The sequence below is a fragment of the Adiantum capillus-veneris genome, chromosome 21 (assembly GCF_014529385.1).
Source record: "Adiantum capillus-veneris isolate H3 chromosome 21, ASM1452938v2, whole genome shotgun sequence".
Classification (NCBI taxonomy): Eukaryota; Viridiplantae; Streptophyta; class Polypodiopsida; order Polypodiales; family Pteridaceae; genus Adiantum; species Adiantum capillus-veneris.
Window position 1 is genome coordinate 47,620,002 of NC_140951.1, and position 24,177 is coordinate 47,644,178.

Consider the following 24,177-nt stretch of genomic DNA (forward strand, 5'->3'; position numbering starts at 1 on the left):
TTTTGCACTCTCAAATAATTGGTTGGCACTTTCTAGACCCCATTATTAGTTTGTAATGACCATTGTAGACAACTTTAAACTGGGGTCATGCACATCAAACCACTTTAACTGGATATTTTATTGTATTAATACATATGCATATGCTTGAATTTTGTTTTCTCTTTGCAAACAACAAACTTACTCCTATGAAATCCTTTGCTTTGAAAATTAGAGACCAATTGGCCCGTGTTATGATGTGTATCCACAAAGGATGTATAATGTACAACTTGTGGAAGGTTCAAACAAGACAATAGAGTTTTTGGCATTTCATTTGCAAAAAAGGGTTGTCGATGTATGCTAGGTGTAGGGAATTTGGATATTATTATAGTTGTTATGTAATGCCAATTGAAACTCCATCTAAACATCCTTTACCACTAGCTAATTTTTTGTTTGCTAAGAGTTTTGACATTTTACATGGAGTGGACAATGTAAATCATAAATAAAATCCTTCGGTGTTTGAAGGTTTATTGGTATTGCATTTGGAGTCATCTCTTTTCAAAAAATCAGAATCTCAAAACTAAGTGTTGCCTTTTGTTTTAAGTTGTTGCATATGTGCAATGTTTTTCATGTTTTTTCATCTCATTATGTGAAAATGTTGAAATTTTATGGCTTATGTACACATAAACGAGTAGATTTGTGCGGTTCTTTATGCATGTCTACGAGTGATTGAGAACTAAAATTTTGTTATAAATTTAAGAGTTTCAATGGTATTAATAGTGTGCTCTTTTGGTTTGGACTAACATATGGATCACATAGTATAGTTGCTATGATGATTCAATTCTCTATATTGTCATGAAAAGCTGATGTTATGATGTTTCTTCGATGGGGTTGAAATATTGTATTTATAGATGCCACATAAAAGAAGGCATTGGACAGTATCTACGTTTAGCTGGATGCTTCATCATTCCCTATTTCTTATCTATGGTAGGATCCAAGTATATCCTTTGTAAAATTTTCAGCTTGGTGTTCAAACTGACAATTTCCTCATTTAGATCCACCTGGTTGGAGAGGCCTACTTAGTGCATGTGATGTAGTCCACATTATTGCAATCGTTGAAGTTGTTAGGTAAGGAACATCAATGAAACACAATGCCTTTTTATATTTTTTTGGTTATTGAACTTATTGTACTTAACCTGTTGGCTTGCAGGAATCATTATTATCATGATAACATTTTAATGAAAGTGCATAATTTTTTCAGAGGACTCCAAGGATACTTTCATATCAGTGTGGCTTTGAATCATAATGCAGTTTCAGCTTGTATACGGGTTTACGAGCTCGGAGATCGCTTGTCGGCCAATGCATAATACTCTTCTAGGGATAGGTATGAGAATTGGAGGATTGTATTGTACACCCTGTATGAGAGGCATCGTCGTTTTGGTAGGAGTGTTTGTTGTGTGGGCCCATGGGTTCTACAAGTACCAAAGACAACATCCCGAAGGTTGTTGTTTTAAAGTTGTAGATGTTTTGTTAGTTAAGATTTAGTGGCTTTCAAACAACTTTTTCTTTAGAGATGAATATTAGGTTATGCTTACAAAGATTACTTACAGTAATGGAAGTGGATTGTTGTTTTTCTTTTAGTCTCCCTCCCTCTCTCTCTCTCTCTCTATAAAGTTAGAACGGCCATGTTTTTCTTCTACTCTCTCTCTCTCTCTCTCTCTCTCTCTCTCTCTCTCCCCCCCCCCCCCCCCCCAAATGTGTAATCTTGTAAGTTTATGTTATATAGTTTCTATGTCTATTCAATTCTCTATGCACTTTCTATTGTCGCACAAAATCAATGTGATTTAAGTTGATACCATAAAGCATTATTGCACATAATAAAGCATTTAAAATATGGTTATCACTACCTTGAATTGGATGCATAAAGAATACTTACACATGTTATGCCTTTAAAGAAGGGGGGACGGGGGGTTACACAAAATTGAATGATACTCCTTCTTGGCCGCAACAATGCACGGGTCACATACTACATGATAAAGAAGAAAGAACTGGTCGAACATGAATCTATCGTTGTTTCTCTTCTACAAGAGTGCGCAATAATGCTCATAAATAGCAAGAACCTACCAACTGTATTTTAATATTCTCAAAAGAGGGAGAAGAAAGAAAACTAGCCATTCTTGGCATAGGGTAAAGGGGCCAATTAAAAATCAGGTCCTGTCCTCGGACCCGTGGCCCCCTTTAAAAAAATTATTTTGTACCAGAAGAGGGACATGTTCAGTTGGGTGCTGGAGTGGTTTATGTGAGACGTGATGGAATACTCGCCGTTCGATCGTGTGTTCAAGTCTTGTTGATGGTCCAAATTAGACCCCTCGCGGTCTTCCTACTCAGGGCCGTTTTTGTTACACAGGGAATTTTGTTTCGCCTCCTGCATCCTGCTCAATTCATCGCTCGTGACACTGCTTCTAAGCCTAGATCACCTTGCATTTAGTTGTCGAATGCACCCTCGCAAGCCAAAAACAGAGCAGTATCGCAATTTGGTGCCTTTCTTCGATGGCTTTATATTAGCCCCTTTACCCTAAAAGCATTTTCACTATCTTTCTATGTATGTCGGGTTTGGAGAGGAATCAAAATATGAGAACGCCTAAACTACTTCTCTCTTTACCAAGATATAGTAGACATCCTTGATTACCCACATCATTTAAATTCAATCCGTAGTTAGGGAATATATATCATTGAAGAGATGCTTACGTTTTTGTTTAGTTAGCTCTTGTGTTTAGAAACCAAATTAAATGTGGAGGATGTGTCTCCTTCATTGAGAAGCATTTGCTAGTGTTTTATTAGAGCAATGAGCTATTTTCATTGGAAACAATATTATTTTGGGCTTCATCTCTCACCAAGATCTGGTAGGATCATCCGCGATCACCCACATCATTTGAATTCAATCTATAGCTAGGGAGGTATGTCTGTTCGATTTTGTGTAAGGGGTTATTGTTGGAATTAGGGTTGCAGAGAAACACACACAGCTTGGAGAAGACGAAGGAAGCTCAAGGCACACAATAGAGAGTGTGTTACTTAGTGTGCAATGGAAAGATAGATAGCCCTAGAGTGATGGGCGTATATACAATGCACGGGGGAAAAAACCTCCTAAAGAGGGAAAAAATGCCCCGGCGGTCCTAGTGTGTTCACACACATCACTACCACATGTATATGGTAACAAATCCCCCCTGGAGTGATGCGGTGAACGAGAGCTGGCACATGAGTAAAGGGAAGTGCCATGCCCTGAGGACAGGATTAGTCCACAAAGGGGAGTAAGCCCAAAGCTTTGCGGAAAGCTTCAAGCTTCTCACGAGACAATGCCTTTGTGAAAAGATCTGCAAGGTTGTCCTGTGTTGGCACATAAGCCAAGCTGATCTCTCCTGCTGAGAGCCTCTCCCTGACATAGTGGTAATGCACCTCAATGTGCTTTGTGCGAGCATGAAAAACTGGGTTCCTCGCAACTGCCAATGCGCTCTGACTGTCAGTGTAGATAGTGTTGGCAGTGTCCTGTCCAACACCCAAGTCAGCCATAAGGCGTCTGAGCCATACACACTCAACCGTAGCTGTGAAGACTGCCCTGTACTCATCCTCACAACTCGAAGTGGCCATAGTAGGTTGCTTCTTGCTCAACCATGATATACATGAACTGCCAAGCATGAAACAAAAACCACTTGTGGACACTCGCGTGTCAAAACAACCAGCCCAATCTGAGTCCGAAAAAGCATGTAAGTCTGGCGGCAATGATCCCCCCTTGGGATAAAACAAGCCAAGATGTAAAGTGCCACTAAGGTAGCGGAAAATCCTCTTGACAGCCTGCCAATGCTTAGACCCTGGGCTATGCATAAATCTGCTGACCTGCGAGACTGCAAACTGAATATTTGGCCTCGTGTTGCATACATAAATGAGGCAGCCAACAGCAGTTTGGTAAAGAGTGACATCAGCAGGATCACCAGCATCATGTAGACTCAACTTCAAACCTATTTCCATGGGAGTGGCAATAGGTTTGCAATCCTCAAGTCCAAACTTACATAGCAATGTCTCTATGTAACTTTTCTGACACAAGGCAATACCACCATCACACTGCTTAAACTGTATACCCAAGTAATGATGCAACAGCCCCAAATCTTTCATCTTGAAAGTGGCATTCAAATCAGCCTTAAATTCAGCAATATGTCTCTCATTTGGTCCAGTGATCAGCAAATCATCAACATAAAGAACCACAATGAGAAATACATCATCCTCACGCTTTACATACAATGTGCTTTCTGTTGGACTGTTACGAAAGCCTCGTTTAACCAAATGAGTGTCAGCTTTCTCATACCAAGCACGAGGAGATTGCTTCAACCCATACAAAGCCTTCTTACATTTGCACACTTTGTCCTCTTGTCCTTTTATGACAAAACCGTGAGGCTGCGTTACATAAACTTCCTCAAATATGTCACCATTCAAGAAAGCAGTAACAATGTCTGATTGATGTACATCCCAACCAAAATGAGCTGCCAATGCACATAGAAAATGCACAGTAGTCATACGACAAGTGGGAGCAAAAGTCTCTTCATAATCTATGCCTTTTTGTTGTGCATAACCCTTTGCAACAAGTCGAGCCTTATGGCGATCGATCTCACCATCCGGCTTGCGTTTCAACTTGTGAACCCACTTTGTACCAATGGCCTTTTTTCCAGGAGGCAAATCACATAAAGTCCATGTGTCATTCTCTATAAGTGCATCATATTCTGATTTCATGGCAGCAATCCAATTTTCTGAATTTTGTGCTTCATCAAAAGACAGAGGCTCCTCAACATCATGTAAACTAGACACAGCCAAAGCATAACAATCTGATGCATAAGATGCATGGTGAGAGCCTGAACGAGTACGACTAGATAAAGGTGCATCCAATTTACTGTCACGCAAAGTGTGCACTAGCCATTTTGGCATACCTCTAGTCTGCTCATTTTCAGCCCTTTCCTCATCAAGTACATCATGTACATCTGCATCAGTAATAGGCTGTTCTAAAACATTTTCAGAAACCCCCATAGGCTGTACATTTGCCTCATTGGAACTTACATTCGTATTTCCACCACTGAAAAGAGGCAACAAAGTGTCATAAATGTCCTGTGAGCTTACATTACTGTCTCTAGTACATGATAGCAAGGGCTGAACAGAATCTTCCACAAACACTACATCCCGTGAAACCAGAATACGTTTTGTTTGCGGATGATACAACCTGTAACCTTTGCTTTCAGCACTATAACCAACAAAAATACATTTGACAGCCTTATCATCCAATTTTCTGCGCTGCACTTGTGGCACCAAAGCATATGCCAAACAGCCAAAAACACGCATGTGCTCAATAGAAGGTTTTCTATCATGCCATGCTTCATATGGAGTAATAGAATGCAAAGCTTTCGTAGGACACCTGTTAAGTACATAAGTGGCACACATGATGGCCTCCAGCCAAAAAGAATGCGGCAAAGCTTGACTTTTGACCATACATCGTGCCATTTCCGTTAGTGACCTGTTTTTCCTCTCAGCAACACCATTTTGTTGAGGTGTATAAGGCACTGTACATTGGTGTTTTATCCCACGACTAGCTAGAAATGCATTAAATTCATGAGACATATACTCCCCCCCTCGATCGGAACGGAGGGTGCCCATAGTACATTTTGAGACATTTTCAGCCATAGCCAAAAATTGTTTGAAGCACATAAAAACTTCGGACTTCGCTTTAAGCGGAAATACCCACGCATGCCTGGAGTAATCATCAATGAAAGTCACGAAGTACAGGTAATTGCTCAAGGACAGTTTGCATGGGCCCACAAACATCACTTTGCACAAGCTGCAACCTGCATGTGGCCCTAACTGAACCATCCTTTGGAAACTTAGAACGCTGCATTTTACCCAGAATACAGCCTTCACAAACATGTTTGATAGGTGCTTCAAGAGGCGGCAAAGAAGCAACCATATCAGATTTCTGCAAACGCAGCAAACTGGCAAAATTCAGATGACCAAAACGTGCATGCCAAAGTTTTGCATCTGAAATAGCCCTTGAATCTGCAACAGCATTTGCAAAATTTTGTCCACACTTGTCATACAAAGTGAGCTTATACAGCCCACGGCACAAAAGCCCAGATGCAACAATTTCATCACCAAAACTGAGATCATGAACTGTACATCTGTCATCCACAAATTTGACTACAAGTCCAAGTCTAGCAAGTGCGGATACAGACAAGAGATTCTTCTTGATCCCAAGTACATAAAGTGCATCAACAAGTGTGAAGGAACTGCCATTAGCAGCAGTGAGCACAATCTTTCCAACTCCCTGAACTGGATAAGAGGCGTTGTTGGCACAAGTGACTGAATTCCCATGAGACAGACTCGAGAGAGGTAAACAATTCACGATGTGAGGTAATGTGCTCTGTAGTACCACTGTCGAAATACCACACATGTGAATCTGCAGCAACTGACAAGCATGCATCATGGACAACAGGATTGTAAGTGCACTCTGCGCTAAAAGCCCATTCTGCATCAACATCAGCATCACAATATCCTTTCACAGAAGACTCAACAATGGATGCATTTGTAGTGGAACCAGCATTTGCAGTGGAACCATCCTCTTTCTTCTTAGCCTCTTTGGCCTTCAACTTAGGACACGACTTGATCAAGTGATCATTGGCTTTACAATAATGGCAACGCATTACAAGTGATCATTGGCTTTACAATAATGGCAACGCATCTTCTTTTTGCCCTTATCACCAGAATTGCCAGACGAAGTGCTGCCAGCAGAAGCATTAGGAACAGAATTTTTGCCACTCGCAGCAGAACCATAAGAAGTGGCTGCATTACTGTTACCACCCTTTCTTTGAGAAGCAATAAAAGCCTGTTCAACTGCACGCTGCCTAGTCCTGTTTTTTCTAGAAAGTGACTCTTGCAACAGCAATGTGCATAATGCATCAAACTTGACAACTTCAGGATTTCCTTGGGTCATGAGTCTCCAAGTACTAGCAAAAGTCTGGTAGGAATCTGGTAAGGCATCAAGAACAGTCTGCACAAGGGAACTGTCCGAAATGACTTCACCTGCAGAAATGAGTTGCTCATTGATATCCTTGACACTAGCAAGGAAAGTGTCCATATCATCTTCCTCATGCATAATCTTCGACTCTAGCTCTTTACGCAGCAAAGCAATTTTAGCCTCATTGCGGCTTGCATAAAGACCTGCTAGAATATCCCAAGCCTGTTTTGCAGATTTTGCTAAACGGATGTGAGGAATAATGGTGCGCTTCACAGACAACGCAATCAATGCATGAGCCTGCGCATCCTTAACATCCCAACGAGCTTGTTCTGCCGTAGGCAAAACAACTCTAACAGCTGCAATCCTTGCAGCAAGACCTGCAACATCCTCAACATCGCCTACATCTTCAGAACTAGGACGTACATCAATGCCCTGCACAATGTTCCAGACACCTTTTGACACAAGAACATGTTGCATCATATAAGCCCACATAGGGTAGTTGTCCCCATCTAACCTGTCCTCAGCAGCAAACATCTTGAACACATCTGTGTTGTTGTTGTCAGCCATGGTAAATGCTGCACCTGATGTGAAAACTGCCCGAAAATAGGAGAAATTGAGCGGGAACAACTTGTGCTATATAGCACAAACCGTAGAAGACTATAAGGCACCTGTTATGCAGAAAACGGCACTGACAGAAAATCTGCACAAAATGACGAAATAGCCTGTGCAGTACTGCCCGTAGTGGAAACGGAGGCCGAAATGAGCCCAAATCAAAATTCTGAGCAGACCAAGCTCTTCGAGCTTACCCAGAATATTTGTCGACCTGCGAACGCTTGCCAAAGCTCACTGAAATCGGAGAAAGTGAGCAGGCGTGTGCTGGAGCAGCTGGCGACTAAACCCGGGAGGACGTGACCTGCTCTGATACCAATTGTTGGAATTAGGGTTGCAGAGAAACACACACAGCTTGGAGAAGACGAAGGAAGCTCAAGGCACACAATAGAGAGTGTGTTACTTAGTGTGCAATGGAAAGATAGATAGCCCTAGAGTGATGGGTGTATATACAATGCACGGGGGAAAAAACCTCCTAAAGAGGGAAAAAATGCCCCGGCGGTCCTAGTGTGTTCACACACATCACTACCACATGTATATGGTAACAGTTATTAGGGGGAATCTCACAAGATCCCCCCTTTGGATCAAATGAAAAAACAAGGTAAAGTGACAAATGGCCGCTTGAGAAAAAAAGACAAGAATTTGAGCAGCTGGCAAAGACAAGGGGCTACTAGAATAAACGCAATTACGCGAGGGTGAATCGAATAGGAAATCACATTTTTTTATATGTAGGGGGTTGTGAGATGATCAATGTTGTGCATGGGGTGCAATGGTGAGCAAAAAAACCTTTCTCTGTTGCCTGAGTTCAAGGGTTCGATTTTTGGGCTGCGTGCATTGAGCTTTATGAATGTAATGCGTCGAGCGTAGCAACATCTGGTGGAATCTTTGAAGATTCTATATAATGGGAAGTGCATGGAGTATCTATCATTAAAGAGATGCTTATATATATTTTTAAAATTGGCTCTTGTGGTTTGAGAATTTTGAAACCATTCCAAATGTGGAGGATGTGTCTCCTTCATTGAGAAGTATTTTCTATTGTTTTCTTTGGAAAATCTCACAATATTTGAGAGGTTATATTAAAATGAGAGAACTCATTACATCGGCACTATGCTCAATGCAAGCCATGACCTTTCCGTTCCCTCCAAAGAGCAGATAATTCTTGGAGAACCATGTTAAGTATGGAGCTTGATTTACCCCTTGTAAATTTTAGTAGTTAAAACGCACATTTGTAAGGCCCCCATTATGAGGAGAAGCCATTGTGCGTAAGAAAAATCACTCGTCGAAAATAAAAAAGATTTACGGCCAGTCTCAAGATTTTCTCGAGATTGGCTTCGTTGGAATATTTCTTTTCACCGGAACAAAATGTGTACAAAGATTACTTGGAAAGAAAACAAACAAAAGAAACAAGTGATGAGTACATGGAGCTTGAGGATGGTGAAGACTCAAGGAGTGCCAATGGTGACAATGTGCAACAACGTTAACCAAATGAGGAGCCTCAACTTATTCTACAAGAGCAAGTAGACCTCCAGAAAGGTTTGTTCCTTCCTTCAACCACCTCCTGATCTCAGATTCTGGAGAGCCGAAATCATACGAAGAAGCTATGCATCACGAATCCAAAGAAGAATGGATAAAGAGCATGCAAGCTGTGGAGATGGACTCATTACATCACAACCAAACATGGGAGTTGGTTGTTGCCTAAAGGTACGGGCACTGCAGAACAAATGGGTATATAAGCTGAAGGAAGAAGAAGGTGGAAAGAAAAGGTACAAGTCCAGGCTTGTGGGGTAAAAGGGGTTTCTTAAAAGAAAGGTATTGATTTCAATGAAATATTTTCTCTTATTGTAAAAATGAACTCAATTAGGCTTGTCTTGAGCCTTGTGGCTGCTCATGATTTAAATCTTGAGCAAATGGATGTAAATACGGCGTTCCCTCACGGTGACTTAAATGAAGAAATTTACATGCTTCAACCAAAGGGGTATGATGTAAAGGGTAAGGAGAAAATGGTTTGCAAATTAAAGAAAATCTTGAATGGTCTAAAGCAAGCATCAAGACAGTGGTACTTGAAGTTCGATCAATGGATGTTGGATCATGGATTCACAAGATACAACTCAGATCATTGCGTCTACACAAAAAATTTGGGAGATGGAAATTTCATCATCCTAATGTTGTATGTTGATGACATATTGATTGCAAGTGCTAACATGCAAGACATCAAAGACCTAAAAGAGGAGCTCTCTAAATATTTTTCAATGAAAGATTTAGGTGTTGCAAAGAAGATACTTGGTATGAAGATATTAAGGGACATGATGAAGAAGACAATAAAGCTATCTCAGGAGGATTACATCAAGAAGGTACTAAAAAGGTTTGCAATGCAAAAAAGGTTTCTACACCTTTGACTAGTCATTTTAAACTAACCAAGGATATGTGTCCAAAGACACAAGAGGAGATAGCTTATATGTCTAAAGTTCCATATGCTGTAGCGGTATGTTCTATTATGTATGCTATGGTATGGACAAGGCCAGACATTGCACATACAGTGGGAGTTGTAAGTAGGTTCATGGACAACCCACGTAAAGAGCACTGACAAGCTCTGAAGTGGATACTTAGGTATCTGAAAGGGACAACAAAAAATGCTTTGTATTTTGGAAGAACTGATATTTTTCTGCAAGGGTATGCTGATGCAGATATGGCAAGTGACAAAGATACTCGAAGGAGCACTACTGTCTATGTCTTCACGATTGGAGACACATCAGCAAGCTGGGCTTCAAGGCAGCAGAAAGTGGTCTCACTTTCTACCACGGAAGCAGAATATGCAGCAATGAAAGAGGCAAGCAAAGAAATTTTGTGGCTTCACAGATTTTTAGAAGAGCTTGGATTCAAACAAGACAATTGTGTCTTGTACACTGATAGAAAAAGTGCTATCTATCTTGTGAAGAATTCATCCTTTCATTCAAGGACAAAGCACATTGAGGTGAGATATCACTTCATATGCACTCTTTTGGAAGAGAGACATCTAAATATAGGAAAGGTGCATACAAGTGAAAATCCTACATACATGTTTACAAAGGTGATCAGCAAGGAGAAGTTGAGCTTTTGCTCATCTTCAATCGATATTTAAGGATAAGAAGCCAGGATAGAAAGCAGTCCACAGGTTTGGTGTGGAGATCACTCTCCAAGTGGGAGAGTGCTAAGTATGGAGCCTGATTAACCCCTTGTAATTTTTAGTAGTTAAAACGCACATTTGTAAGGCCCCCATTATGAGAAGAAGCCATCGTGCAGCTAAGAAAAATCAGTTGACAGAAAGCAAAAAATTCATAGCCAGTTCGCTGAGAAATATTCCTTTTTGCTAGAATATAATGGTTGGACGGCGGCCGAAAAGTGGTCAAAAAACGACCGATCTGTTGGCCGGTGCCCAGTGGTCAGACTTGTCTTCTCAAGGGCGGCCACACATGGACGCATTGAAGAGTCCAACTCAGATTTGTCTACACAAGGGTGGCTACACAAGGCTGCCTCTCATGAGAAGGGGCAACCCTTTTGGCTTATAAAAGGAGGCCTCTTCTACACACAAAAAGAATGCATTGTAGAGAGAATTGTGGTGCATTGTAAAGTTGATGTGAGGTGGTGAGAGTGAAGTAAGGTGGGAGCTCCATTAAGGGTATACTCCCTTTGTAACCTACTTCTTGTTTGAAGTACTAAAGCCATTGAGTGGTTACTTTCTCGTGGATGTAGCCCACATTGGGTGAACTACGTATATCATGTGCTCGCTCTCTCTCTCTCTCTCTCTCTCTCTCTCTCTCTCTCTCTCTCTCTCTCTCTCTCTACTCTATAATTTCTCATGTGTGAAAAATTGTCTCTCTCCATTAAGTAAGCTACTCTAGTATCTACTTAGCTACGTCTTATTTCCCAACAAACTGAATTTCCCAAGTCTTATGGATCATTTTACATACTTTCCCTGCCGTCCCTCTAACTCTCGGACATTCCAAGAATAGGTGGGACTGGTCCTCCTTAGCAGTTCTTCAGCTCAAACACCTATCGAGGCTGATGCCTTCCACAAAAAGATCTTCATGGACAAGGGAAGCTGACAGTTCCATATGTTCTTTGTAAGCCTCTGGCCACTGCTTGCCCCACTGTTTATTAAGGGGGGGCGAACCAATCGACCCTATACATTAGGCCTAAGTAAGTTCCCTTGGTATGTGGTTTGAGAAAGTGGTTGCTCTGTGGCCATCGCCAAGCTTTCCACTCAAAGTTAGGAGTGCTAATGGGCATTATTAGACTTCCCATGCCCTCTATGACTTTGTTAATAAGTAACCTCTCCGTGCCATTAAGGGGAAACCTCGAACTCTTAGGTGTGAAGTATTTTCTAGTGTTTTATTACAACAATGTGCTATTTTCATTGGAAACAATATTATTTTGGGCTTCATTAAGCTTACTCCTACATTTAGAGCTCCAAATTAGCAAGAGATGGTCAAATTTATATTTGCAAATGAGCATAATGGTTACATTGTGGTGGGCAGTGTTGTAAGATTTTCATTATCATGAGTCCTCAAAAATTTATTTTAACTACTATAAAAGGGGGAGGGATCCCCCCCCCCCCCCCCCCGCCCCCCGCCTTCTTGCCACGTGGCACCACTGCTTGATCCGGCCGATGTGCTCTGAAATCGCCGTGCTCAAAGGTAGCAGACACACAGTACTCAGTCGGTGGGACACGACGCAAAAGCTACCATTCGGGAGAGCTGAATAGTCTTGATGCCCGGCACCAGAGAAGAAGTAAATGCAACATGGGTCACCATGCTTGGGGGACCATACGGGGAGTTGAGCTAAGAGCAGCTAGAAGGAGCCACTCCCAAATTGCAGAGAAGAGGACACGCTACAGGAGCCCTTGGTGGAGCGCATGCCGAGCTTAGAGGGGGTGGCCGACCGCCCAGGAGAAGGGGGCTGGCTCTGAGAGCTTTGCAAGAGAGAGCGCACAGAGACGCTCCGAGGAGGACGCTGTTCAGACAAGAGAGGAGGCGAGGGTGGCCATACTAAGCAGGGGCTGCAGATAGAGCCGTGCAGGGGCGGCCAGTTTTCAAGGAGGAGACATTCCTTGGGTGCATAACAATGGGGGGGCCGAGTAGCGAGAGCTCTAAACAAGAGAGCCATCATATATATGATGGGTGCAAGGCCACCAATTCCAAGGGGGGTGCATACTGAGAGAGGCGGCACTGCAGAAGAAGAATTCAAAGAGGGCGCCGCCGTGCTGGGACAGAGGGAAAGGCCGAGCTGATCAGAGGGTAGTGGTCGACCGCCAACAAGGGAGAGGTCTGAAACGAGCTCTTAGATTGCTGCAAGCTTGAATTAAGAGAAGGGAAGGAGAGCGAGGGAGCTCCCATTAGAAGGGGGAGCTGGCCAGAAGCTCAACAAGAGGGCATCTCCAAGCAAGAGGGGTGGTCTCTATGCTCAACCAGGTCATCAATAGAAGGGGAGAAGGGGTGGCGGGTTGTCGGCCATGAGAGGAGCAAGAGGAAAAGAGAGCACTACAGTTCGGTGGTGCTATTGCATGTGTAGAAGGTGAGTACTACACGGGAGGCCAGGTCTTGGGGCCGGTTGGTGCTGAGAGAAAGGAATTAGGGAGAGCGTTGGTGAACAAAAGAGCTACAGAAGAACATCATTGCCGAGAGCTACAAGCTGCAAGGGAAGAAGGGAGTGACCATGAGAATCAAGCCGAGTGCAATAAGAAGTAGCGCATGGAATCGAAAAGTAAGGTAGGGCTGGGTAGTGGCGAGAAAGGAGCCCTAAAATGAAGGGTGCAAGCTGCAAGAAGAGAGGGCATCATTTTTTTTTTTTAAAGTGCTGCCTTTGATTGTTGCGAGCACAACTACGTCAAGGAAATCAAAGAAGCTGGGCGTCCTCAGGTTGACAAGGCCATCAACCCCCCCCCCCCCCCCGCCCCCCCCATGTGGATATCCTCAATCATTGATGCTCAATTTGCTCTTTTCGATCATTTTGGCCCAGTGTTCGGGAAAAACCATTCTCCCAAACATACAAAATTCCTTTTCTTGAATTTGCCAAGAGGAAAAATTTAAAAATTAGGGTATTTTTTTGGATTTTAAACACTATTTTTCTCTAGTTTGGGGTTGACTTTCTCCTTTTGTGCTTGGCCTCAACCGGAATTTTTGAAATAAAAAACGGCACGATATTAAGTTGAGACACATTTTTTCCGAACATTGTTTTGGCCTGTTGAAGACATTTAATATGACATTTCATTTCATTTCTCATTCTCTCTCTCTCTCTCTCTCTCTCTCTCTCTCTCTCACACACACACACACACACACACACACACACACACACACACTTATCTAGCTGACAATTATTGGACTAAACCTGGGCTGACTTGTTCCCTGTTTGGTAATCTCATTCTCACTATCTCCTGTACCAAGATGGAAACCCTACACTAATTTGGTGATAAGATGATTCTCCCGTGCCGAGATGGGATACTACACTAACTTGGATAATTCATACACCTACTTACGAAACTTCATGGAAATAAAACAGTTGCAGACCAATACCTTATTTCACAGTCCCTTTTCTTACGGTGTTCGGATATCTTAACAATAGCCCTCATATACATACCCTATCCAGGTGTTGAGCTCAAAGCTTATACGAATATTATTTTAATCCATGGGAGGTGTTTGACATTATATCAGGAGCCCTATTAGCCGTGCACATCAATGATTTTCCAAATAAAGTTTGGATAATCCACACTGGGATTGGGATCTATGCCTGGACAGCTTTAGCTTTAGAATGATCCACTCCGTTTTACAACACAAAAATCTCTTTCTATTAGTTGTATGTACGTACCTACTCACTTGCCAATTTTGATAACATAAGTTATGGATGCCAACATTTTTTCTAAAGATAGTGCAGCTTTAACTGTTGATCTCCCTACCTCAAATAATCAACTGTGAACCCTCTTGACTGTGCGCTCCACTTTCTTTTATAATTGATCCCCTTATCCCCCTTTTCTGCTCTCAAGCTTTGGCCCATACCTTTCCTATGTTCTATGATCGTCCCCCATTGTGTGAGCAGCAGGTGCTCCTTGCCAACATCATGTAGGCCTAGCGTTGATCTCAGGTCAGCAGCGGCCCTTTTGTAAGGAGTAGATCTGCATACCCCCGTGGTCCAAACCATATCTCTCTCTGCTACGTTCTCAACATATTGGAGTCTCTACTTGATCAGGTAATGTTCTCATTGCATAGGGGCATGCTCGCGCGTGCACGCGTGCGCACACACATACACACACACATAGCGTTTAGTGGGTTTCAGTCTATTTGATAGTGCTTCTGGGATAAAAGCAGGTTGTCATAATAACTAATATCTAATTCTCATAAATGATTTTCTCATGTTAAACTGATCATTTAATATGGGGAAGTACTAGGGGAGAAAAAGCTAGATTATTAGTAAGGCTAGCAGACTGTTTGGTCACAGTAGGGGGCTAGCAGGGATCCAAAGGGGTACCATCTGCAGAAGAGCAATGTGCAATGAATGGGCTCCAAAGACCTTAGGGTTCAGCCCATTAAGACTTCCAAAAGGTTAAGTTCCAAAGTTTCAAAGTGTAAGTCCAATGGTCAAATAGTCAAATGTTAATGGAATTGGATGCTTTGTGTGTGTACAAAAGTCCAAATAGCTAGAGGACAAATTACAGGGCGAGATGGGAAGATGACAAAGCTTGTGAAGTGACCACACACACACACACACACACACACACACACACACACACACACACACTATACACCTAAGCTTACCCTTTCCACAAAGTAAACATGACACATGTCAGGCATGCAAAGAAACCCCCAATTCTTGCCTTCATCCTATTGGACGGACAAAGAGGTGGACCAATGAGGATTGAGCTAGTGTAAATTCAATTTCTTATTTTAGAAATGCTTGATAAAAGAACCAATGAGAATCAATCTCCCAAAAAGACTATTGGACAATCAAAAGGTCCCATGAGAAATAAGCAGCCCACAAATTTGCTTAATTCCTATTGTCCAGAAGACTAAAAGGTCCAAGAACAATTTAGACAATTAAGTTAAATATCTGAGCTTTTACAAAAGAGGAAAGGGGTGGACACTTGTCACAAGGCTCTTGACTGGGCCTCTCAAATGCTATTGGCTAATCTTTTCACCGGCCAATAGGAAGCCAGCATGAGTACAAAGCTTGCTCAAATGCTATTGGCTAAGCTTTTCAAGGGCCAATAGGAAGCCGTCATGAGTAAATTGCAAGAGGAGTCTACCAAGATAAGAGAGGGGGCTGATTCTTAAAGGCATAATTCCACACACACTCACACAACTCATGTGTAGAGTAAGAAAGTCATCTCCTTCTCCAAGCTTTAATGGAAATCTCATCTTCTTCTCCAAGATTGGAGAATGGAGGCCTACACCAGCAACTCTTGGATATGGAATGCAAATCCAACCAAGAGCCAAGCTTCAATGCCATGCTTCTCTCCTCTATTATCTAATTACTAAGCTAAGCTAAGCTACAGGAGTAATTAAGTGAGAAATACTTCTTTCTCTTAAGAATACTCCTTCTTTCTCTAGATCTACTCTCATACCCCGCTAGCTCTCACCATCTTCGAAGGTGTGTGAGGTCTTGGGTCTGAGACCAACGAGGAATTGATGTTATATGTTATCACGTGTAAGTTTGGTGCATGAAGCTTCCATCTTCATAGTACCAATGAGTTTTTACCAAGGAACACAAATAATTGTATTGTACAAAGTCTCTCTTAATGGGAGAAGCTATAATACAAATGCCTAATGGAGTGGGGACCTATCCATGTAAGTCCGGTCCTCAATAGTTGTCAATTGTTCTATTTCTCTCCCTCTTTCAAGTATTGTTATGCCAAACTAATTAGGTGTTATGCTAATGTTTCTATCTCCAACCAAGCACTCTTTTATGCTCATTAGGAACTTGCTCCTAATGAAAATTGAAATGCTCACCATGTTAAGTTATTTTCCGCTATTTACAAGCTTTATAGACCATTAAATGTTACAGAAGTTTTCAGCTATACTGGTGTCGGCCTCGCTTAAATAACTGAGTATGTCTGTCAGCCTTTCAAATCATTTGACACACACACACACACACACACACACACACACACACACACACACACACACACACACACACACACACACATGCACCCTTTGAAATCTTTACTCTCTTTCCAGATCGAGGATTAGCGGTGTGAGGTAATCCCACGCTCATCAATTTTTGCTACCTAGCTTATTTGATTGCCGTCTTTATCTGTGTATTTGGCTCTATGCATATGCATACACTAGTATTTGGCTGGGAATAGTGGAGGACCTGGAATTTTTTCACATGCTGTACATGTCAGGCCCACCTGGCGCCTTGCGCATAAGGTTACTGATCACACACACACACACACACACACACACACACACACACACACACACACACACACACACACACACACACACACACACACACACACACACTTGCATGCATGATCCTCAAAGAATTCCACCCTTGTTGAAGCTCGCTCACCTAAGGAATCATTGATCGTATTGGAGTATCATCACGGTCTTCGGCATAACACTCACATTGGTTTCCATGGGAGATGCTCTCAGGGGAAGATACATCAAGTAGGTGTTTTCACCTACTTAGAATTGCTGTGGTAATTCGGTACTTTGATCATTTTGTAACCAAAAACAATAGTTTATGCGGCATACTAATAAGAAGTCAACATACATATAATGCTAGCTATAGCAGTAAACATCTTATGGACTTTGAGATTGGTAGCGTACAGGAGATGATAAGACTTCATAAACCATGTCTCAAACCTTGTGGTAATTGGTAAGCATGTGCTCATGCATTTGGAATAGAGGATGTTATGCTGGTAATTTTTAAAGCTGGGAGAGATAGCTCAACGAAAATTGGTGTATTGTTGCAGATCTCGATACTTTGTTCTTCGTATAGACCTAAATGGTACTTTTTCTCCTAAAAAGTGGGACTGAGTTAAGTCAAAGCTTCAGAACTCTTATGGATGGGCTCTCTGTGAGATGGCATATACTTTTTTTTTTTGGAAAATGGCATGGTATACGGTCAAGATTCTGTCCAAACATTGATTAAACTGTTCTAGTAGCCTTGCTTTCATTGGGTTGTGCAGCTAATGGTTCTATTTCTCATTAAGCATTAGCATAGTGAACATAAATAGTTTGCTGAAATTGGTTGAATATTTGGATCTCATTAAATTTGTAGTCTTTAAAGAAGATTTCTGGTCTATAATCATACAAAAAAATGTTTGACGTTTAAAGTGGAAGTTGCAACTCGAAACTGGTAAAACATGAAGTTTTTTTTGCCATGGTATGAGACAAAGAATAACATCTATATTGTTGTTGAATGCCTTAAACCTCCCATGAGGGTCTCCTTGGAGATGGCGATTGCTGAAATTTTTGAAAAATCGTTAAGAATACAAACAAAGTGCTGTCCGATTTTTGATAGAATTGCTTATATGGTTTGTAAGACAAATGCCGAAAGTAAGCTTCTTGAAACTCTGAGACTGACAGGAAATGGAGATAGATTTGAGGTTTATGTAATTCATAAAATTTTGAACTGTTTTCATAATCATGACTATAAAATATTAGTTGTTGCTATGGGATGCATAACATCTAGTAGGCTGTAAACACACTCTTAAATGATAAACCCCTTGTTTTTGGCATACAAACACATAGATAGGTAACTACGGAGAATTAGGTCAATTTTTGTATCATGCATGGTCGTAGATACTAGCATGACTTTGGTAAATAGTGGGATACACATGGCTCTACACTCAGAGGTTACATTACTTATATTGTCAACTTAACAATCAATCCTAAGTGTAAGCGGTAAACTAGGTCTACAGGTGTGACATAGATGACAAGTGGATCTAGTGTCGACAGCTGTAGAATGCACAAACATGCCAGTTCTAATTGAGTGTTTTTTTATGGATGCAGGTAACAACTGGATCCTTCTCCATGTAGATGTAGTGGAAGCTCATCCCAAAGGGTGGACACACAGCGATACAACATTAAGATATCAATTTGTAATGATTAGAGATCAAATTTTTGATCTAAATAACTGTATTATCCATTAGATACAGAATGATGTATTATTGTATATGAAATGTTAAGTGAGTTTTATGACATTTTGTTTTAAAATATTGTTATTTAATATATTACGTAATAAAATTGTCTAAGTATGGTTCATTTATGAAGGGATTTTTCATACTTAAACACACACACAATATATTGGACATGGGCCACATTTAGATAAACCCACAATATCACGCACACACACAAAATATAGATTTTTTGAAATAAAAGGAGACACAAAATAAATGTTTTTGGAAAAAAGGACACAAATATGGATGACATAACAATTGAGATGTACTTATTTTTCCATAAAATGATACAGGCAACTACTTCACTTGCAGAGGAGTAATGGATAGGAATGATGACATAGTATTTCTCCAGGTAGTATACAATTGGGGTTTTTCTACAAGCCAGACTGATCCTTTGTATAATGGTTCCAACAAGAAATAGTTTTTTAGGTGTCAAAACAACAAATGCACAAGAATTTTGAATAAACAAATCCTCTCTAGATTTTATACCACTAGATCCGTGGACAAACTTGCCCAAGGAAAATAGATGTACAATAAAAACATATACACAGTATATCGGTTTTAAAAAAAAAAAAACAATGTTCATTATGCTGTTTTGGGCAAAAAATTCAAGTAACACAACTTGCCCTGGATAAATATCACACATAAAATCTGAGACCTAATAAGGGTTCCAAGGTTTCAAATATAGTGTGGCTTTTCTAGGAGGATAAGCTGGTCAACAATGAATGCATATTCGGTGGGTGATACTACTAGCCATAATAAAACAAGTATGAGCAGCTTTGAGCAATAATTAACATTGCTTGCTCACTAATGGCGAGAAAGCAACCCATAAATAAAGCGTGCAAGCTGCCATGAAGAGAGGGCATCATTTAAAAAATAAAAGTGCTTGTTGCGAGCAGAACTACCTCAAGGAAATCAAAGAAGCTGGGCGTCCTTAGGTTGACAAGGCCATCAAGTAGCGCCCCCTGATGTGGACATCCTCAATCATTGATGCTCAATTTGCTCTCTTTGATCATTTTGGCCTGTTGAAGACATTTAATATGACATTTTATTTCATTTCTCATTCTCTCTCTCTCTCACTCACACACACACACACACACACACACACACACACACACACACACACACACGCACACACGCACACGCACACGCACATACAAAGGCACACAAATCCCTTTTGATTTTTCTCATTGACATTTAAAATTCATTCTCTGTCTGTCTCTCTCTCTCTCTCTCTCTCTCTCTCTCTCTCTCTCTCTCTCTCTCTCTCTCTCTCTCTCTCTCTCTCTCTCTCTCTCTCTCTCTCTCTCTCTCTCTGTGACAGCGCCCCGATGCGAGCATCCTCAATCATTGATGTTCATTTTGTCTTTTATTTTACTTCACTTTATTTTGTGCCCAAACATTGTATTAGATCCACCAAGATTGTATTGGTTTGCTCTCATTGATCATTTTGGCCTTTTGAAGATGGTCAAGATCCACCAAGGTTGTATTGGTTTTCTCTCATCGATCATTTTGGCCCGTTGAAGACGTTTAGTATGACACTTTATTTCATTTCTCATTCTCTCTCTCTCTCTCTCACTCACACTCACACACACACACACTCACACACACACACACACACACACACACACACACACACACACACACAAACGCACGCACGCATGCGCACACACACACAAAGGCATGTAGATTCCTTTGTTTTTTCTCAATGATATTTGAAATTCTCTCTCTCTCTCTCTCTCTCTCTCTCTCTCTCTCTCTCTCTCTCTCTCTCTCTCTCTCTCTCTCTCACAGTGCCTGAGCCTGACATCCTCGGACACTAATGTTCATTTTATCTTTTATTTTACTTCATTTTATTTTGTATCCATACATTGTATTAGATCCACCAAGATTGTATCAGTCTTCTCTGATAGGTCATTTTGGCTTTTGAAGATATAACAACAGAAGAGTGACCCTATGGAAGCAACAAAACATGGACTCTCTTTATAAGGTGCTCTGTCCCTGGGTTGAAGAGGCTGCTATCAGCACGACGATTATGCAAACAAGGTTGCCTGCAGTAGATTGAGATGATATATTAACGTCTTCAAAAGGCCAAAGTGACTTATGAGACAAAAGAGTTTACAAATGGTCAATATGATACAATGTCTATGTAAAAGATTAAAAAACTGAAAACTGAAAAACTAAAACTGAACTAAGCTAAAGTGAAATGGAACAAAATGAAATGTGATGAAATGAAAGGTTGAGATGCTGGAATCAAGATCCAATCCTATGATATCCAACATCGGTCTTTGGTGAAGCTCATCAATGTCCTATTCAGTGAGTACTCAAACTGGGCATCTCCCATGTTGTGCTAGAATAGTCCGGACCTTCTGATGCAGCTTCCACCAATGTCTTGATGACCCTCCCAGTCATGGGCGTTTGGATCTCCCAAGCTCAATGGCTCTGTCAATCAGTGTACCTTTGGTATCGGTGGACTCTAAAGTCTGCTGTGATGCCGGCTCATTTGAATAAGTGATCTCTCTCTGTGAGTGTCTCCTCCTGTGTGGTCTCCTAGAGAGGCTCTCCCTATGTCTGTGCAACTCCATTAAAAATAGTCCAAGGCATCTCGATCCTGGTATCTCATAACTTTGGCTAGTGGTCCAAACCCTCTTTGAATAGGCAGTGGAAGCAAGGGGTTTGAGGGTAAGAGGGGCCACGCCGCTGCCAAAGGCGGCATCGTTTTACTAGTATAGTTAAAAGATCAATGTGTTTGATGAATGTGTTTCAAAGCTCTAAGGACTCATTAAAAAGCACAAAAATATAAGATCACAAATTTATAACCCCCCAAATACACAAAAAATAGTAGATTCACCGACATACTCAAACTTCACATAGAACAATAAACCGACATACTCAAACTTCACAAAGAACAATAAACTGAGATCTTTGTTTTGCTCTTTTTAACCACAACCCTAAAATCAAACTCAAGCAATATGATGAACCATCAAAAAATCCTCCTTGTATTGCAAGGTTTGTTTACCAGATACAAGAGATCTTGGTGGTCTATAAAGAAGATGAATTTGTTAGACAGAAGATAATGCCTAAATTTATATATGGAATATATCATACCTAACCCTTCTTGTTCCATGGTTGTGTAATTCTTTTCCACACTGCTCAACTGTCAATTAGCATAATAGACTAGGAAATCCATTGTTTCTTCTCCTGGTTGAGCCAAGATATAGCCTAATGTTGCAAATGCCAAGGCATCAGTGTGAACATGGAATATTCTATCCCAGTCCAGTGCTTTGAAAATTGGTGCTCTTATAAGTGCATCCTTAATTTTTGTGAATGAATCCTCACACTCTTTTGTCCAATATAAGACAACTATCAACCTATACAAGGGTTGTGCAATGATGACATATATGTATATGAATCATCGATAGTATCCACAGTGTCCCATGAAAAATTGTAGCTACTTTACAATAGTTGGACTTTGAATTTCCACAATCATCTTGACCTTGTGAAGATCCATGGATATACCATTCTCAGAGACAATATATCCCAAGATTCTGCCCTGTCTTACCACGAAGACACATTTTTTTTTGGATTTAGGTAGATTCTATAAGTTTTGCACTTCTTGAATACCTTCTTGAGATGCTCAATGTGTTCTATCATAAGGATAGAGTGAACACAAAGGTTGTTCATGTATATTTCTAAGAATAGTTGCAAGTATTCTTTGAAGGCGTGAATCATTAGACTTTGGAATGTGGCAGGGGCATTGGTCAAGCCAAAAGGCATTACCCTATAAGCATAGACTCCCCATTCCATGGCAATTCCATTTTGTATTGGTCTACCATGATAGCCAATTCATTGTATCGTGAGAACCCGTCTAAAAATGATTAGGCTTGTTTGCCAACCACTCACTCGAGCACATGTTTTGTGATTAGTAAGGGATAGTTATCCCTTATTGTTGCATCATTCACTTTTTTGAGGTTCACACATACACGTAATTTCCCATTTTTCTTGAGGACAACCACAATGGGTGAGACCCAATCAATGTGTTCAATCTCATAAATGAATTCTACCTCCTTAAGCTTATCATTCCCTTCTTTAATTTGTTTGGCAAATGTGTCATTGTAGGTATAGGGATGTTGCCTGTGGGGTTTGGCATCAAGATTCAAGGGAATCTCGTGTTGACATACGATGGATCAACTCATTTGAGATGTTTGTATGGACATGCAAAAACATCTCTATACTCCTGAAGTTGGATGAGCAACTCCTCTTCTTCTGTGCTCAAATTTGTTCCTATATAGACCGGTCTTGCAGCGTTCCTAGGTTCAGCTAGGTCTTTTGTTTTACATTTTTTGGGTCATCATAGGATTACTTCCTTTTTTCTCCCTTTATCTATTGAGTCATCACTATTTTCTTGTCTTGGATAGTGAATTTCCAATAGTGGGATGGGACATCCATATTTTCCTTCTTGGTGCTCTCTCCTTCCCCATGTACTATCTCCGCTCTCTATACTTCCTTTAACATTCTCTTGAGTTCTTGGTATTTCTTTTTATGCTCGACCTTGGACCATTTTGGTTCCTTGAACTCATCCATCACTCGTTCTTTCGGTTTCTTTTCTTTTGTTTCTTTTTTAGTCTTTTGAGCTTGATTCCTCAAGATCCTTTGTTGTGGGACCATCAGCCCATTGCGCACATCCAAAGTTGCCAAAATGTGTTACCATGTTAAAGGCTCTAGTTCTTCTTTTGAAAAGGTTTATGGGATGTAGTATTTGTCTTTTAAATCCCTTTCTAAGATACACTATCCATAGATGTTTGGAATGATCCAACCATGCTGGAAGTTCAAATATGGCTAAATCAAATTCCTCAATAGGTGTTCTTGTTACATCCTTGTAACTATGGTCTTTCAAGTTTATCCTGGTTGTTGTTTCCATTTCTTCAGGTATTTATGGTCATACCCCCAATCCTAGACCATTTTTAACTGTCTCATGAATGGTCTTCTAAGTAAGATGTCGTATTTTTTCTTCTTGCCAAAATCGACACTAGCAAAGGGATGCCCATATTCAACTCTGCAAGAGGTGACCACTAATTTCTCTAGAAGTCCTAGGGGTTTCTCCATATACCCATCTACAAGTTGTAGTTTCATTCTTGTTGCTCTTAAAGAAGGTTTTCCCCATTTTTTCTGGTTTCTTTTGTACTTATGGCTACTCCAACCCCATTGTCAAGAATTGCCATGGTGGTGACAACTTGAAAATCTACAAGAAGATTCATGTTACCATCTTCTCCTTCACAATATTCTCCAACTTTGTTTAGTAGTATCAACCTAGTGTTAAAGTGCAGCTTTTCAAGTTCCTGAATTCCCCCTTGAATTTGTGTGGATGGGTCCTTCATTCCAAACTTTTCGA